The 18,778-nt window shown below is 41.4% G+C and overlaps 1 protein-coding gene across 2 annotated transcripts in view; it reads right to left on the bottom strand.

Annotated features, from left to right (window-relative positions):
* The window catches only part of Ttc23 (tetratricopeptide repeat domain 23), a 100,366-nt gene extending 84,238 nt beyond the window's left edge, over nt 1-16,128 (bottom strand). The window contains exon 1 of one of the 2 annotated variants that reach the window (XM_052711950.1): nt 15,361-16,128. The gene's annotated coding sequence lies outside the window, so the exon portion shown is untranslated. The remainder of the gene's footprint in view (nt 1-15,360) is intronic. The other variant, XM_052711951.1, reaches the window with a different exon arrangement.
* Between the last annotated feature and the right edge of the window lie 2,650 nt (nt 16,129-18,778).

Here is an 18,778-nt window from a genome sequence, read left to right on the forward strand (position 1 = left end):
CACGCTGCTGTTGCAGCAGACCCGAGGTCAGTTTCCAGAACCTACATTTTGATGTTCTCAACCACCTCTCACCCCAGCTCCGGGGGATTCCATGACCTCTTCTGATCTCAAAGGGCCATCTGCACTCATGTGCACATACTTACACACGTAATTCAAATTTTAAAATCCTTAGGAAAAAAAAAGTCAAAATAAAGATTTACAGGCATCAGGAAGGATGCTGTCTTAGCGTTTCTATTGCTGTGATGAAGCACCATGACCAAAAAGCAAGTTGGGGAGGAAAGGATTTATTCAGCTTACACTTCCTTCATCACCAAAGGAAGTCAGGACAGGAACTCAAACAGGGCAGGAACCTGGAAGCAGGAGCTGATGCAGAGGCCATGGAGGGGTGCTGCTTACTGGCTTCCTTCCCCTGGCTTGCTCAGCCTGCTTTCTTATAGAAGCCAGGACCACCAGCCTAGAGATGGTACTACCCACCATGGGCTGGGCCTTCCCCATTGATCACTAATTCAGAAAAATATCTTACAGCTGGATCTCATGGAGGCATTTCTTTAGCTGAGGCTTCTTCCTCTCTGATGACTAGCTTGTGTCAAGTTGACACACACAACCAGCCAGTACAGGTGTCTACTAAGAAAAAGGGAGTTTTTCTTTCCCTTGATTGCTGGGGGATGTCTTTCTGTATGCTGCAAATATATGTTGTTCCCATTGGTGAATAAATAAGCTGCTTTGGCCTATGGCAAGGCAGCTTAGAGGCAGGCGGGAAATCCAAGGAGAGAGACAGGAAAGAGAAAGGTGGAATCTGGGGAGACACCAGCCTGCCGCCCAAGGAGCAACATGCCAGCAGACTGGTAAAGCCACAGAACACGTGGCAAAACATAGATTAATAGAAATGGGTTGATTTAAGATATAAGAGCTAGCTAGCAAGAGGCCTGCCATAGGCCATACAGTTTGTAAATAATATTAAACCTCTGAATGATTATTATGTAAGTGGCTGAGGGACCACAGGGCTGGGTGGGACCAGAGAAACTTATGGCTACACTTGATAGCAATATGGAAAGGAAGTCAAACAGAGATGGAGGAAGTGCCCAAGGTCCTAGTGTGAGAAAGCTGTAGAGGCTGCTACACATTTCCACTGACTTTCTCACTCCTGGGCAGCTCCTAAAAACCCATTGTCCAAACTGTGCCGAAGCCCCACTATACCGACCCAGTACTGTGCTGCATCCCGAGATGTTGGCTGGCATTTAAAAAGTATCTTCTTGCCTTCTGCTTCCTCGTCTGTCCAACCCATGTTGGCTGATGAGATGGCCGTTTCAATAGGTGCTATGGTCTAGATAAATAGCCTAGACTATCGTTCAGATGCTGAGATTCAAGAACTTGCACTGTCCCAACAGCCTGTGGGATTCCGACAACACTAACAGCTGATAATTCGGAAAAGCTTGATGCTTCCCATCTTTATCACACAGGACTCTTATTACTACTGTGCAGTTCCAATGGGCAGACAGTGCTATTCCTATTTTATTATTGCTACTCCTATTTTATTAATGGGGAAAATGAAGCTGAGAGAAGCTAAATTACTTGAATAACATCACAGGGCCAGAAACAGGACTCCGATCTTTTAATGATTTGCTAAAATTCTGAATCTTATTGGCTTCCACTCAAAATTTGTTATTTTGGACCTATGAACCTAATGTTAAACTTTGAAATAGGTTTCTCTTGTTGTGTTTTCATGATAAAAAGTGGTTTGCTTCATTCTGCCTCTTAATACCTTTTCCTACAACAAAACAAATACACATACATATATACATGCATATACAGAGTGTTCATAGGTAGGATATAACACGAATTTTTTTACTAAAGTATTTTTCGTTAAAACTGAGCCATTATTTCAATATTATAAGGCTCTCAAACAAATAAAAATAGAACTACCATATGACCCAGCTACACAACTCCTAGGCAGGCATATATCCAAAGGACTCTACATTCTACTACAGAGATATTTGCACATCCAAAGTTTACTGTTGTTCTAGTCACAATAGCAAGGATTATAAATGGGATCAGCCTAGATGTCCATCAAAAAAATGAATGGATAATAAAAATGTAGTACATGTACACAGTGGGATTTTATTCATCCACTAACAAAATTTAAATTACGAGACTTGCAGGAAAATGGATGGAACTGGAAAATACTATATTAACCGGGGTAACCCAGGCTAAGAAAGGCAAATATTACATGTTCTCCCTGTATGTGGATCCTAGCTTTGGGACTGTTATATATGTACATCTAGGAGGAAGTAAGTGGGCAAAGCCAGGAAGTTGCCCAATAGGTGTGTGTGGGGGGCATTGAGGGAGAGAGGTGGGGAGGGTAATAGAACCTATGTGATATGAAAGTAGAAGCTGGATAACTGGAGGTGGGGAGGGCACCTGGTTGGGGAAATGGGAGTGAAAGGGAGAACCCATCAAACCTAGGCAAGCATGAAAACGATATGAGAAAACCTGTTATTTCCTAAGCTAATTGAAACAAACGAGCAAATAGGAATTTCACATAAAGACCTAGATTTCTGTCTTCTTGGAAAACTCAGAACATCTGTCAACACTAGGTCCAGGCAATAGTCAGCCAGGGCAAAGAGGTCGCTGTCCCTACAGGCCAGGGAACTCACGGGCTCTCCAGGGACCACAGCTCCCCACGGGCTCCTGGGCAGAGCAGAGTAGTCACCATTTGTCATGTTTGTCATGGCGCTGCTGTTTCTCTTCGGGTGTGACAGCAAGTTTCTGCTTTTGTCTCTCTTCTGAAGTGAGAGGGATACAGCAGACACAGAGGGGTGTGGTTTTCCTGGCCCAGGCCACTCAGTCCCCAGATTTCATCCAAGGCATTGCTGGCTCTAGGACACTGCTATCTCACACATCAAATGATAGTGATGTGTTCTGATCTCGGAGATGTTTAACTGCCCACGTAAATGTGTGTTTCTGGTCTCCAAAGCGAGTTCCAGGAAAGGCGCAAAGCTACACAGAGAAACCCTGTCTCGAAAAACCAAAAAAAAAAAAAAAAAAAAAAAAAAATGTGTGTTTCTGAACGACAGGAGTCATGCTATCTGTCTGACTTCCACAAGGATCTCAATCAGTGACCTTGCTTTAAATACACATTTTCAATGTGTGTAGGGCCATGTAAGAACACCATCGGTTTGAAGACCTCTTCTTCAGCTCACTTACTTTGAGCTACACGCTTATCAGCAGCTGCTTTTCCTTTCTTTGTAACAGCCATAGCTGGGGCTTAAATTTTCATTCGAAACCAGCCCAGGCTCCATACACCACCTTCTCCCTGCCAGCCTTGAACTCAGCTTCACAGGCCTTTCTCAGTGGGCACTCACAACTGCCAGTCAGACTTACCCAATCAATGGATGCTAGTCCTTCTTCCAGACCTGCCTAGTAGAGTGCTGAGACACACGATAGGCCTCAGATCACAGTGAGCAGAAGAGGCCTGGAGTGGATCTCAGCCTTCCAGTTCCAAGGGGAGATATTTAAAATATTTAACAACTAGAAGATCAGGGGATCCACTCATCTGTGTAGGTGGCAACTATGCAAGAACAGGATTTGGAGGATTCCCAGTGTTCCAGCTGGTAACTTTTTGGTGCTGACTTGTGGGAAGATGTAGGGGGCCTAAGAGAAGAGGGCATGTAGTAGACTATTTTAAGGTGTGTTACTTTTGTTTATGTTGCATTTGTTTAACTCTGTGAAGCTGTGTTACTGTGCCTGTCTAAAACACCTGATAGGCTAATCAAGAACTGACCAATAGCAAGGCAGGAGAAAGGATGGGCGGGGCTGGCAGGAGAGAGAATATACAGAGAGAGTAATCTAGGAGAGAGCTAGGAGCCAGAGAAGGAGAAGGACTCCAGGGGTCAGCCACCCAGCTACACAGTGAGCCACAGAGTAAGAGTAAGATTTACAGAAGTTAGAGAACAGGAGGAGCCCAGAGGCAAAAGGTAGTTGGAATAAGTTAAGGAAAGCTGGCAAGAAACTAAGCCAAGCTCAGGTCAGGCATTAATAATTAGGAATAAGCCTCCATGTGTGATTTATTTGGGAGCTGGGTGGTGGACCTCACAAAAGGCCAACCAACAACAATAAATTGGCGTACCAGCTTGGGGCTCGAATTTCCATCTAGAGCCTGAGAAAGCTGAACAACAAAAAAAAGGGACACCGCTTCTTTAAGAGTTTCAGGACAGTTTCTGCTGGTCACTGAGCCATTGAGCAGCTAGTATGTTAAGAACAAAAAACTAAGTAAAAACGCCGCCGCAGTGCAAGCAGTGGCATTCTAGAGCTCTAGGAAGGTTGACTGAAGTTTCCAGTCAGATAAACCTCCAAATGGCCTCGAGTTTCATGCTTGGTTTTCAAGACCAGAGAAGTGGGCGGAGCCATCTGAGAGCCATGTGCACATGGAGAAACCAGGTGTAGGTTAGCAGTTTAAAAGTTTGCTTATGCGGTCAAAAAAGACTAGAGATACGCACTAAAGGAGGTCCAGATGGGAAAAAAAACCTCTAAACAGGTTACAATGTGTTTAACCATGTGCATAGGCTTAAGAAAGAAAGAAAAAGGGCATAGAGAGTCGTAGAAATAAATTGTTCAAAAATGACCTTTAAAGGGAGTAAAAGTAATATAAAGGAAAAAAGCCACGTAAAATGGGAGATGCACAGGTAGTTTGGATTCTGTTTGTTATTGTGTTGATTTTGAATGTTCTGACTGTTGAGAAGGAAAAGACAGCTGCCAGGACACATGGGATTGTGAACTGGACTGCTAAACTGAACCAATCTAGATACTTCAGGGCTATCTTTAAAAAAGTAAATCAAAAAATATACTTTTCAAATGGAAATCAAAAATCCTTGGAGTTTTGTTCCCACAGGAGATGAGAGGCTGTGGATCCCTTCAGGGTTAATTAATATGCATCAGGTTTGATCAGGTGAGACCACCTGAGACTTGACAGGTGATATCTATCAACAAAGGTTACTGCTGGTCTTCCCAGGACTTGGTCATTATCTCAAATTTTCTTTCTGGGGCTCTCGAGAATCTTCATCCACAGACAGCAGGAAGAAGTATGGAGAAAACTATGCCCACATTCCCAAGAGTTGGGGGGTGTGGGTGGTTTTTGGTTATTTGATGGGTTATGGATGCTTGTTATCATTTAGGGGAATATAGTTTATTGATACAAATTTAAAGTTATTTTGTTACCCTGTGTATATGTTTCTCCACTTGTTTAAAGAATTTTTTTATATTGAAAAGAAGGTTTTTTTTTAAAGGTTCTACTCTTGTTTAAGGTATTGTACCGATGCAGTTTATTTAAAAATGTAAGGTAAAGTTCTAGTTTTTGCATTAGACCCGGAAGAATGAGGGCAGGATCCTAACAATTGGAAAATAGCATAAGTAGTATATTATTACAATTTTAGAAAGAAGAAAATAAAACAGCAAACTATTGATAGGCAAATCTGGAAATTCTCTTTATGCTGGTCCCTGAGGGCAGGCAACTGTAAATGCCTAAATGCTAACATTGTCTCTTGTGCAATTAGTGGGCAGGAAGCACGGAGAAGTAACATACCTGGGCATGAAAAAAACATTTAAAATAAAGACATGAGAAGATGTAGTTTTTGAACGCTATTATTTTAAACTATATAGGATAGTCAAGAAACACAGGTCAGTGGTTAGTCATTTATAACAATCAAATTTGTAGATATGTTAGGTATGTTTTCTAGGTTAAATACATATATTTTAGATAGATGGTCTTTTTTTTTAGATTTATTTATTTATTATGTATACAACATTCTGCCTCCATGTAACCTTGCAAGCCAGAAGAGGGCACCAGATATTATTATAGATGGCTGTGAACCACCATGTGCTTGCCGGGAATTGAACTCAGGACCTCTGGAAGAGCAGTCAGTGCTCTTAACCTCTGAGCCATCTCTACAGCCCCTAGATAGATGCTCTATAATATGTCAAAGAGCTATAGAATATGGCATTTAAAATGTTTTGTTAACTTAAGGTTTTTCATGACAATGAGACACATCTGTTCCTGGTAGTATCAATTTACTTCAGAGAAGATGATGGGCATTGAAGACATTCCATATGGAGTTTGCTTTCGTTGTGGCAAGATTAGCCACTAGGCAAAGAAACTGTTCTTGCCTTTGACTGCTGACAATGTGCTGTGCAGACTGGACATGCAGGACACACAGGAAATAGTCTGTTGAACTTTGCCAAAACAAGGCAAGACAGTCCTTCAAAATTCCTGCTTCACAGAAGAGTCTGCCAGATATTCTGTAGGACACAGAGGAAAGCGACTGATGAACATTGCCACAAGGCAGGACAGTCCAAAATTCCTGCTTCATAGAAGAGTCTGCCTGACACTCTAGGCCTGTAGGCTGAAGATGGATGCCCCAACGTTGCAGAGGAACTTTGGGTGACTTTCCAGGTAGCCAAATGTCTCTGTTGTTAGATAATATTATTTCCTTTTGGGTCTTTGATGGAGTTGAAGACTAAATAGTTATAGCTGCAGTTTTTCTTAGTTATGATAGAAAGCAAGCTAGGTGTAAAACTTTGGATTCACTAAGATAGGATAAATAATGCATTACTTTCTCTGACTATGCCAACTACAAATGGACAGAATATAGTGAATGCAATCCTTACTTGATAATTGTTATTGTATATAGTTTTACTGTGTTTAAGTTAAAACCTTTCACTTTTATGTAGACAAAAAAGGGGAAATATAGTAGACTATTTAAAGGTATGTTACTTTTATTCATGTTGTATTTGTTTAACTCTGTGAAGCTGTGTTACTGTGCTTGTCTAAAACATCTGATGGTCTAATCAAGAACTGACCAATAGCAAGGCAGGAGAAAGGATAGGCGGGGCTGGCAGGAAAGAATATGTAGAGGAAGAAATCTAGGAAGAGAGATCTAGGAGCCAGAGATCTTTGACTCCAGGGACCAGCCACCCAGCTACACAGCGAGTCACAGAGTAAGAGTAATATTTATAGAAGTTAGAGAACAGGAGGAGCCCAGAGGCAAAAGGTAGTTGGAATAAGTTAAGGAAAGCTGGCAGGAAAATAAGCCAGGCTAAGGCAGGGCATTGATAATTAAGAATAAGCTTCCATGTGTGATTTACTGGGGAGCTGGGTGGCGGGCCCCACAAAAGACCAAAGACCAACCAACAACAACAAGGGCAGGCATCCTCAGGGCAACGGCGCTTAAACAACCATCACGATTGTGTAAGAGTATATGAGCTAAAAAAACAACAAACAAAAAACAAAAAACCCGCTGGGCGGTGGTGGCGCACGCCTTTAATCCCAGCACTCGGGAGGCAGAGCCAGGCGGATCTCTGTGAGTTCGAGGCCAGCCTGGTCTACAGAGTGAGATCCAGGAAAGGCGCAAAGCTACACAGAGAAACCCTGTCTCGAAAAACCAAAAAAAAAAAAAAAAAAAAAAACCCTGACCCAGATAAAGATACGGCATTTGGAAATACCACAGACAAACACAAAACACTGAGGCTAAGTAAAAATGAAACAGAAACCGTGATTAAACCCACAGTAACTCCAGAAACTAAAGGAATAATTTAAAATATTTATACAAGCTTAAGTTCAGGCCCAGGGAGTTCCAGTGGTGAATTCTACCAAGCCATAAAAAAGGAAGCAAAACCAGACTCTCACACTGTGGAGCATTTTGAGAAGAACTATATGAAGTTATAGACATATGAGACACAGCAAATCAGTATCTTTCTGTAAGTTTATACTGAACCTCAGATGTAGCAACATAAAGGACCATATACTGTGGCCAAAATGGTTTATTAAGAGAATGGAAAGTTGGATTAACATATGATGAGGCAGTGGTGGTGCACGCCTTTAATCCTAGCACTTGGGAGGCAGAGGTAGGCAGATCTCTATGAGTTCAAAGCCAGCCTGGTCTACAGAGTGAGTTCTAGGATAGCTAGGGCTACACAGAAAAACCCTGTCTCAAAAACAAAACAATACAAAAATGAGCTAGGTACTATATTCACAGAGAAGAAAACCACTTCATTGTGATAGATGCAGAGAAAATGGTTTTTTTCTTTATTTTTTTTTTTAAAAAGTGTATGGGAGCCAGGTGGTGGGGGTGGGGGTGGGGGTGGTGGTGGGGGTGGTGGTGGTGGTGGTGGTGGTGGTGGTGGTGGTGGTGGTGGACGCCTTTAATCTTAGCACTCAGGAGGCAGAGGTAGGTGAATCTCTGTGAGTTTGTGGCCAGCCTGGTCTACAAAGTGAGTTCCAGGAAAGGCTCCAAAACCTACACAGATAAACCCTGTCTCAAAAAAAAAACCAAAAAAAAAAAGTGTGTGGAAATATGTGTGTTGAGTATGTGTGTGTGTGGTAGATGAGTATGTGTTTGTGTGAATGTGTGTGTGTGCGTGCATGCATGCATATGGAGGGCAGAGATTGATGCTCTGTGTCTTCCTGAATCACTTTCCACCTTATTTTCTGAGACAGGATCTCTCCTGGACTTCAAACCAGTTGACCAGTGACTGAAGAATCCATTTGTGCCCCCTTGCCCAGCTCTGGGAATATACAGGGAGCTACCACGGCTGCCAGCCATTTACATGTGTGCTGGGGATCCAGACTCAGGTCCTTAGGCTTGCATGGGAAGCACTTTGCCAACCGTGCCAGTCTCTCTGTCTCTCTGAGCACCCCCTTACCGCCAGGTCCAGTCAAGCCTCAACAATCTTCCTGCCTGTATCTCCCATGTACTGAGAACATGGGCATCTGCCATCACACCCAACAAGCTAACATGGCAACTGAATGCTTTCCTCTTACGACAGGAAACAAGAGAAGGATGTGTTCTCTCAACACCTGTACTTAAGATTGTATTCCAATCAGAGTAACTAGGCAAGACAATTAAAGGCATGCAGATTGGAAAGGAAGAAACAAATTTATTATGGCATGGTCCCGTATGTAGAAGCCTAAGGAATTCAGGGACAAGGAATAATAAAACTCCTACTAGCCCTGCTAAACACGTTCAGTAAGCCCAAAGGATACAACAGAAATAAGTTACATTCCTTCTCTCTCCCATCGTTTCTATTCCTACTTTTTATTAGTTGTATATTTGTTTGTTAAAACAGCATGTCCTTACACAGCCCTGGCTGGCTTGGAACAAAACTCTGTCCAGCAGGCTGGACTTGAACTTGTATTGATCCTCACATCTGGCTCCCAAGTGCTGAATTACAGGTATGCACCACCACGCCACGGGCGTGTTTTTCTTTCTCCCTCCTCTCTCCCATCTTCTGTGGTGTGTGCAGCTCCATGTGCTCCTGGAGGTCAGAGGTCAGCCTCAGGTGTCACTCCTCAGAGTTACCCACACTGTTTTTCATTGTTGTTTGTCTTGAGACATGATCTCTCATCGACCCCTGAACTGTGCCTCAGGCTCCTGAGTGCTAGGACTACGGGAACTGCCCCAGAATGCCTGGCTTCAAAAATTATATTTATATATGCTAACAATATATAACCCGAAAATGAAATTAAGGAAACCTGTCTATTAACAATAGAAAAACAACAAACAAAAACCACCTTATGAATAAATATAATGAAATCAGAGTATCATGGTTTGAATCTGAAATGATTCCCATGGGTTCATATTTGAATGCTAGGTCTCCAGGCTGTGGAACTATTTTGAAGTCTGAGTTTTTAGACGGTGGGTGTGGTGTGGGTGGAAGAAGTAGGCCACCAAGGGGTGGGGCTTTAAGCCTATAACCACCCTGGATTCCAGCCTATTTTCTCTGCTTCCGGTCTGCTGCTCTGTGTGGAGAGTCCCTTTGTGTTCCTGTTTCCTCTGAGCAATGGGCTAAAACCATGAACCCAATGGGCAAACTCTTTTCATCTTTTAAATTGTTTCTGTCAGGCTTTTAGTCACTGCTATGTGAAAGTAACTAATACAAGACACGCACTGAAAATGAAGGAAATTACAGAAAGCTTAGCTATATGGAGAAACACTCCATAGTCATGGATGAGAGGTTTCACAGTGTCTACACACTGATCTGTAGATTTGAAACAATTCCTATCAAAATATTAATGGGTTTTTTTCTCTGCAGAAATTGAAAATTTTGTACTTAAATTCATATGGAAATGTAAGAAACTCAAACTAGATTAAACAATCCTTAAAGAAGGAGAAAGCTAGGTAATTCATACTTGAAATTTTAAAAGTTACTATTAATATAAGAACTATAAAAAGTCAGCCAGGAGCCAGGCACGGTGGCACTCGCCTTTAATCTCAGCACTCGGGAGGCAGAGGCAGGTGAATCTCTGTGAATGTGAGGCCAGTCTGGTCTACAGAATGAGTTCGGTGGGACAGACAGGGCTGTTACACAGAGAAACCCTACCTCGAAAACAAAACAAAAGTCAGCTAGGTATGGTAGCACAAACCTGTAATAGCAAAACTTGGGAAGCTAAGTCAGGAGGACCATGAGTTTACGCTCAGCCTGGACCACATTGTAAAAAACCCTGTCCCAAGCAGGCAAGCAAAAAAAAAAAAAAAAAAAAAAAATCCAAAATAAAACAAGAGGTCCTAACAAAGCCATAGTAATCAAAAACTGCTAAAGAAGCAAAACACCGGTTCTGTGTTCTCAAGCTGTTGTGACCAGCACGATGACTGTGGAAAAAGATGTCCTAGATCCTTGACATTTGCTGGGGGAGTGGATAGTATGTCCTCATCAGGTAAACAATGGTCATTATGTCAGATGATTATGTGAGTCAGCTTTTGACTGTGGTAATCACTGTGTAAGCTGCAGGTATATCAAAACAGCTTTTGAGGAAGGCACCAACAAACAGGCCAAACTGGATGGGGACAAGCCCATGAGGCCCCAATACTACACAAAGAACGACAGGCAATTGAGGAACGCTGGGGGCAGGAGAGGAAGAGCATATCAATCAATTGGCGGTCCAGGGCCAAACAGTCAGCCCTGAAAATATACAGACATTATATGGACTCGACAGGTTTTATATATGTGTGTGTGTGTATACATATACATATACAACATTTTCATATACACATGCAATAACAATGAAAAAAAAAGGGCCTGGCACATGAAGGAGAACAATAAGGGATATATGGGAAGCTTTTGAGGGAGGAAAGGCAAAGGAGAAATATTCTGATTAAAATACAATCTCAAAAATAAAGAACAAAAAGTTCTACAAAAGAAAACCTTGTACAACTTGCAAAATTTTAGTTTGTCAAACATAGCTCAGTTGAAATTGGGATAAAACAGAGCAAAATGGCATGGTACTAGGGAAAGGACAAGAAATTAACTCTGACATATACAGTCACTCCTTTTTTTTTTTCTTATTTTTTTCCAGTGTCAGCCATCAAACCCAGGGACTGGTGCATTCCCCCACCGCCTAAAGGTGCCAAGATACTTCAAAGGCAGAAAGAACAGTCTTTTCAATAAATGATGCTAGAACTGGAGAGACGCACGCAAAGGTGACTTCACACCATCCATAAAAGTTAACTCCAAGCAGAGCAGAGACCTAAACCTCAGGGCTAGAACTGCAAAACGCTGACCAAGCACTGGAGTAAGGCCTTATGAGCTGGAATTCCCTGGATACAACTCCAAAGTACAAGTAAGAGAAGGTAAGATGGATTGTGGTGATACTTTATTTGTGCACCCCAATAAAGCTTATCTGGGGATCAGAGGAAAAAGGCAGCCACTATATATTAAACATAGAGGTCAGGCAGCGGTAGCACATGCCTTTAATCCTAGCATTCGGGAGGCAGAAATCCATCTGGATCTCTGAGTTTAAGGCCACACTGGGAACAGAGCCAGGCATGGTGGCACACACCTTTAATCCCAGTGCTAGTTAACCAAAGAGGTCTGGAGGTCTGCAGAGACAGATAGGAAGCCATAGAGCTGGGCAGAAAGAGGAAGTGATGTAGCTGGATGGAGAAAGAAAGTAAGATGGCAGAGCACAGAAAGGTATATAGGAGTGAGCGTACAGGAAGTAGCTCTCTCTGGAGGCTGAGGAGTTGGTAAGGAGAGGTTGGCTATGGCTTGTTCTATTCCTCTGATCTCTCAGTTTTCACCCCAATATCTGGCTCTGGGGTTTTTATTAATAAGACCGTTTAGCAATTCATCTTACAATTAATTAACTGGACTTCATCAACATTGAAATCTTGATGCTTCAAAGTTAAATGCTAAATTTAAAAGACAACCTAAAGGATGAGGGAATATGTCAAGAATATTTACAATTCAATGATAACCCAATTGAAAATTAGGCCAAATATTTGAGTAGACATTTTTTTAAACAAGGAAAATATATAGATAGCTAAGACAAACAGATGGTTAGTATCATTAGTCATTATCAAAATCACAAGGAGCTACTGATTCACACTCACCAAATTTTGACAACAATAAACCTGAACATAAGAAGTGGTGGCAAGGATGTGGAGAAACTGGAACGCTCACACGCTCCTGGTGAGAATGTGAAGTGCTACAATTGCCTTGGAAAACAGCTGTGTTACTGCCGCCAAAAGTTAGTTACTATGTGACTCATGCATCTACTTGTAGGTAAATACGAAGCAGCTGAAGAGGCATATCCATACAAAAACTTATACACATCTTCCTAGAAATGTTAGTCATAATAATGAAAGTATTCCAAATGTCTGTCAACTCCCAAATGGATAAACAGAATGTGCAGAGTGTGGCATCGCCATATCATGGAGAAGCTTGATTAACAAGATGATCCATCAGACCCTGAAGTTCACAGATTACATTGTAGATGAGATTTCATGTCTTTTACATCAATCCCCTTCTCTGGGATAGAGCCATCACCACATTGCTTGTGGAATGTGATATGTTTCTTTGTTCTTAGAAACATAAATGGTACATTCATTAAATTATTATCTATAAATTTTAAGGCAAGATCCAAATAGTAGAAACACTGCCATAGAAATTAGACCCCTACTAGGGAATTGAACCTAGGGCTTCATGCATGCTAGGCAAGCACTTGACCATTGAGTAACATTTCTAGTTCTTAAAATTACATTTAGTTCAAAAATCAAATTCATTGCATAAGTATCCTTCCAGTATTTTTCTTGATTTTGTACATAAGGAATGCCCAAAATCCTCAAGGGGCAGGGGGGAGCTGTTAATAGCTGGAGGAAGCCAGGACTCAGGCAGCTATGAATACAAGAACAAATGAACTCCTTCAAGGCACACTGACTTGGTTTAAAGATGGAGTAGGTGGATGGAAATGCCCATTCCATGGAGATAAAGGCTTTAGACATCAACAGGAATCATGGCCGACTCTGAGAAAGACTAATATATGAGCGAGCTTTTCACTGTCACAAGTGGCACAAGTCACTGTTATTTTGTCACATTTCTTTTGCTTCTCCAACTTCCTGAGGGCTGTACTATTTAAGGGACTTAAGTGATTAATGCTTGGTGAGTATTGGAGATGGCCACATGATAAGGGAACCTTGTCTCAGAGCCTATTTCTAAAGCTAGAGGTCCCCCTTCTTCCCTTTCTGTTTGGAGTCACTGATAGGTCAGCTTCCTACAGAGACACCTGTACTCTAGGGCTGTCGGGCCACAAGAGCGAGTCATGGAAGCAGCATGGGTGCCCAGGAAAGAACCAACCAATGAAGGAAAGGTATATGGATACAACAGTTTTAGTCCGATAGAAAGAATGAAGTGACATCATCTGCAGGAAAATGGATGGAACCGAAGAGCTTGCTAAGAGAAATTAGCCAGTCTCACAAAGGCAAATATGGCAGGTTTCCTCTCCTGTGTAGAAACTAGGAGGCAAAGGGCCATGAACACAAACAGAAAAGGAGATGGAGGAGGATATAAAATAAAAGCGATGAAAATGATCAAAGCATATTATTTGCCTCTACGGAGATATAAGGGAACACCTTGTTTTAAACATTTTCTTTTCTAATTAAAAAAAAAAAAAAAAAGGAACTGCCGATGGACATCTTAGGATCATGTGAGCTTCGGATTCTTTGCGTAAGTTTCTGCACAAGGATGAAGATAATGTCCCCGAAACACTCTGCTCTTTTGCAGGAGACGTCCTTGATTGTCTTTGCTTTCTCAATGCTGAGCAGAGGTTCTGGGGTACCACAGCCGCTCGATGAGCATGTAGAGAACTGAGTTTTGTCCTAGACATAGTTCAAGTGACCTTTCTTATAGTGGCTTTACATGGTTTTTGGTTAGGGGTAGAAATTCCTTTAGATCGGTTAAGTATAATCATGAAAACGCATTCAAAGAAAGAATGAATCTAGGGAGAATAAAAATCACCTTTACCGTTCAAATTATATCACAACTACTACACCTGACAATATACATCCATAGTGCCAGGTTAAAATTGCTCAATGCCTTTCAAAGGCCACAAGGAAATGTATCAGGATTTATATAAACCAACAAGGGTAGAGAAAGATACCTAAGCAAAATGTCTCAAGAGACTTGGCGCCAGATCTGTAGGACAGTTTATTACTGAGCACTGGCCTGTGCCCTGGTGCAATCTTAAGCCGCAGCGCTAATTTTCACCCTGAAAATCCACAACCGAACTCCTGACTGCTAGTTACTGGCTCTTCATGTGACTTTCTGTTTTTTAAAAACAAAGCATTATTATCATTTTAACCGAGGTTCTCAATGAACCGCCTGCTGCAGTCAGAGCCAGCTCTGCCAAGGATGCAGCACTCCTGTGGGATGATGCTACTTCCTTTCTTCCTCCCTATTGAAAATTCAAAAACAGGTAGCGTTTTGAAGTTCTTGCCGAAGCTCCTGATGCTCCTAGCATCTGTCATGGTCACCTGCACATTGAAAATATGCAGACTCTTTTATTGAAAATCCCTGTCTCAAAAAACCAAAAAGAAAAAAAAAAAAAGAATCTCTGAGCCCCATTTGCCCAGAACCTTGGTATAATCTTCTGGAGTTTTATCATTTTATGTACTTATAGGTGAACTAAAGAGCAACAATCTAAGAAACAGATTTCTAATATATTCCTGAACTTTATATCTTAATATTAATTAAATATCTTTTGTTGAAAATATAAATGCCAGATTTCTTTTTGGGGAGAATTTATCCGCTTGCTGATGCTGATGTTGCATATACCAAAATTATGTTTGGCTTGGTCCTAGGCAAAACCATCCCTCAATTTCCCACTTTGCAAATATTTGTCCGATTTGAGTTCAAAGTCAACTGTGATTTTTCTTCTCTAAAAAGATGGTTTGTGTATTACGTCTATTATAATGCACAGACACAAATATCCATTTCATTTAAAAATTACAGTTGAAAATGTCGGAATCCACGTTAAAGCAACAATAGCAGCAAAGCACATGGAAGCAAAAATAATCTACAATTAATCTTATTTACCTTGCAAAACTCCACTGATAACCTGGGGGTCGTGTTTCCAACTTCATTCTAAAGAGAGAACTCTGAAAATTCCTCCTCCTGCCCGCTCAGATGGCAGCCGGGTTTTCTTTCCACGTTCCCTTAAAACTAACAAAAGAACAACAACCTGGAAAGTTTCTTTAACTCTAGTCCCTCCAACTTTGTCGTAAAATCCTTTGTCCGTTTACTCAGCCCGATGGAAACTCCGATTCCTTTTCACAGTTCTCTTGACCCGCGGCGTTGCCAGCTTGACCCCCTCTGGATCAGCTTGATGACCATCAACAAGTCTGAATCCAGCGGTTTCATCCTAAATGAGAACAGCCTTCTTCCATAAAGCAACCTAGTACTTCACAAAACTCCAGGCCAAGGAATGAAGGATAGAGCCTTCACCAATAGGGAGTGAAGAAAAGGATTTTGTCAAACTTTGTAACCCAATCCTTGGGAGCCAGAGGTGGGAATTTTAGGTAGGGGGCCGGCTTTCCCTTGGAATTTTCTTAAAGTGGTATCGCTGACTTGTGGAAGTTAAAAGTTGCCACAGGTTGTAAAAAACATGCATTTAGAGTTTCTCCTTCTGTTTTAAGTCCCGTAAAAATATGTAAATCGATATTCCGCAAACTGAGTGAACTTCTAATGTGATCCTACTATCAATATGGGAATTGTAACACCAATTTGGAGAAGAGGTAAAAGCTATTTCAACATGATTCATTTTTCATGAGCAACTTTTGGATGTTAATATGCTAAAAAGATTTCTCCTAAAACATGAAAGACGAAAATTAAGAAGCTGACATTACTTCAAAAATGTTTTTCTATTCTTTTTTCTGCCAATATATTGTTTAATATATTAAACATTAATATATAAACATTAATTATATGTGTATATATAAACATATATACATAGAGAGATTATAATTACATCATTTCCCCTTTTCTTTCCTCCTGACCAATCCTCCTAGGTATCTCTCCCTCGTTCTCTTTAAAATGAATGGCCTTTATTATTATTATTTTTTTTTTACGTGCATGTGCAGGGTGTGTGTGTGTGTGTGTGTGTGTGTGTTTCAAAGCTGACCATTTGGTATTAGATAAGCAAATTGGGCAAATTGGTGTGCTCTTCTGGGCAATACTATTTCTCCCAATCTCGGCTTTCTTTAGTTGCCTGGAGTTCTTCGTATAGCCTTGAGGCCTCCCGAGCTCTTCCTAGGTGATGGATGTTAGCATGGTTATTGGGGCGGTCCTCGTTCAGGCCATGTTTAGGCAGACATGTCAGTGAGACTTTATGGATGTAGCTTCTGACATTGTTGTGTCTCCACTCTATATTTGGGTTGCTTGTGGTTTTCTGTAATGGTCTCCAGAAGATGCAAAGATAGGTTTCCTTGATGAGGGTTGAGGATTACACTTATTAGGCTAGACCCCAGAGAAAAACACCTAGAATATTTTTATTCTTTGAGAACTTCATACAAAGCATTTGGATCAAATTCACCCTCCACTCCTCCCCCTAATTCTTCCCAGATCCATTTCCTCATGTTTCCCACCTCCCTCTTCCTTTTTTTAATAACCAATGGAGTCCAATTTGTCCTGCCCATACACTTCTGGGTGTGGGGCCAGCCATTGGAGCAAGGTCTACCTACCAAGGGTCACATCTTTAAAGAAAACCAACTCCCCCTCCTCCAGAAGCCACAAACTGTCCATAGCTCCTCAGTTAGGAGGCCGGGGGATTGGTGAACCCCTTCTTCCTCCGTGCTAAAGTGTTGCCTGGCATGATCCTCTACAGGCAACCACAGTTGCCATCCACTCAGATGAATGCGGAGGGCCTGTTGTGTTCAGAAGACACTGTTTCCCTCTGATCCTCCCTGACCTCTCTGGTTCTTACACCTTTCTGCTCTCTCTTCTGCACTGGTCCCTGAGCCTGGGGGTTAGGGAGACTTGGGTTGTCCCATTCGTGGCTAGCATTCTATAGATACTTATTTGATCAGTTGTAAGTTATGTTAATTACCATCCACTGCACAAAGAAACTTCTCTGATGAGGTCAGAGAGAGCAGCAAGTCTTATGATTGGAATTGATCCTTAATGCTCCAAGGATTTTTAATTTTACGCTATTTTAAAATAACTAGATTTTATTTTAAATCTGTGGGTTGGAGGAAATCCTAAGGTATTAAACACTCCCAAAAGGTTTTAATAAATATAGGATATAAACTATGCCATATACTTTAGTAACTCCTGAAGACTGGATTAAATAAATAATAGATAATTTATATTTTATTTTAACTTATGTCTTATTTTGGAACTGTTAATATTTTTATTTAATTTAACTGCTTTCTAAGTTATTCATTTCTAAGAGTAATTAGGCTATCAAAAAATAGTTCATTTAAAAGTTGAGAATGATTCGGGTGGTGGTGGTTCATGCCTTTGATCTCAGCACTTGGGAAGCAGAGGCAGGTGGATCTCTGAGTTTGAGGCCAGCCTGGTCTACAGAGTGAGTTCCTGGGCTAAAAGAGAAACACTGTCTGGAAAAACCAACCAACCAACCAACCAACCAACCAACCAACCCAATCAACCAAATAAACAAAAAACAATTGATATGCTTAACAAGAAGCCCCCATGCAAATTAATAGACACACTATTTTAAGGACAAAGAATACGTTTTAATGGGGGGATGGATTTGATCAAAACATCACATACATGAATGAGGTTTGTCAAACAATAAAGAGTAAGTCGCCGAGGAATTTTTAAAGGTAGAAAGTTGTACCCAGGCGTTGGTGGTGCAGGCCTTTAATCCCAGCACTTGGGAGGCAGAGGCAGGCTGATCTCTTGAGTATGAGGCCAACCTGGTTCACAGAGCAAGTTCCAGGACTGCCAGGGCTACAGAAAGAAGCCCTGTCTCAAAACCAAAAAAGAAAGAAAATTGTTTCATCAAAGTACACATTTTAAAAATGTTTTACATGCTGGGCGGTGGCACACACCTTTAATTTCAGCGCTCGGGAAGCAGAGGTAGATGGATCTGTGAGTTTGAGGCCAGCCTGGATTACAGAGCGAGTTCCAGGACAGCCAGGGTTGTTACATGGTGAAACCATGTCTCAAAACAAAAAACAGACCAACAAAACAACAAAAGTTTTTACTTTTCTACCCTGGTACTGGGGACTGAATTGAGTGCCTCTACTGAGCTACATACCTATCCCCTTCTTTTTAAAATACTTGAGATAGGGTCTCATTAGCTGATCAGGTTGGCTTTCCACAGAGTAAGAGGCTGCACACTTGCTCCATCAGAGCAATCAGGTTTTTCGTCCTGAAGAGGTTTTTATGGACTGCCTACTTAGCCATGTTAGGAACTGCCATATTACTCCACTAAATTGTGATCGTCCTTAGTAATTTCTCACATTAGAGCCTGTGTGCGTGTTTTGTTTTA

This window comes from Peromyscus californicus, unplaced genomic scaffold (genome assembly GCF_007827085.1).
Source record: "Peromyscus californicus insignis strain IS unplaced genomic scaffold, ASM782708v3 Scaffold_4__1_contigs__length_199733344, whole genome shotgun sequence".
NCBI lineage: Eukaryota > Metazoa > Chordata > Mammalia > Rodentia > Cricetidae > Peromyscus > Peromyscus californicus.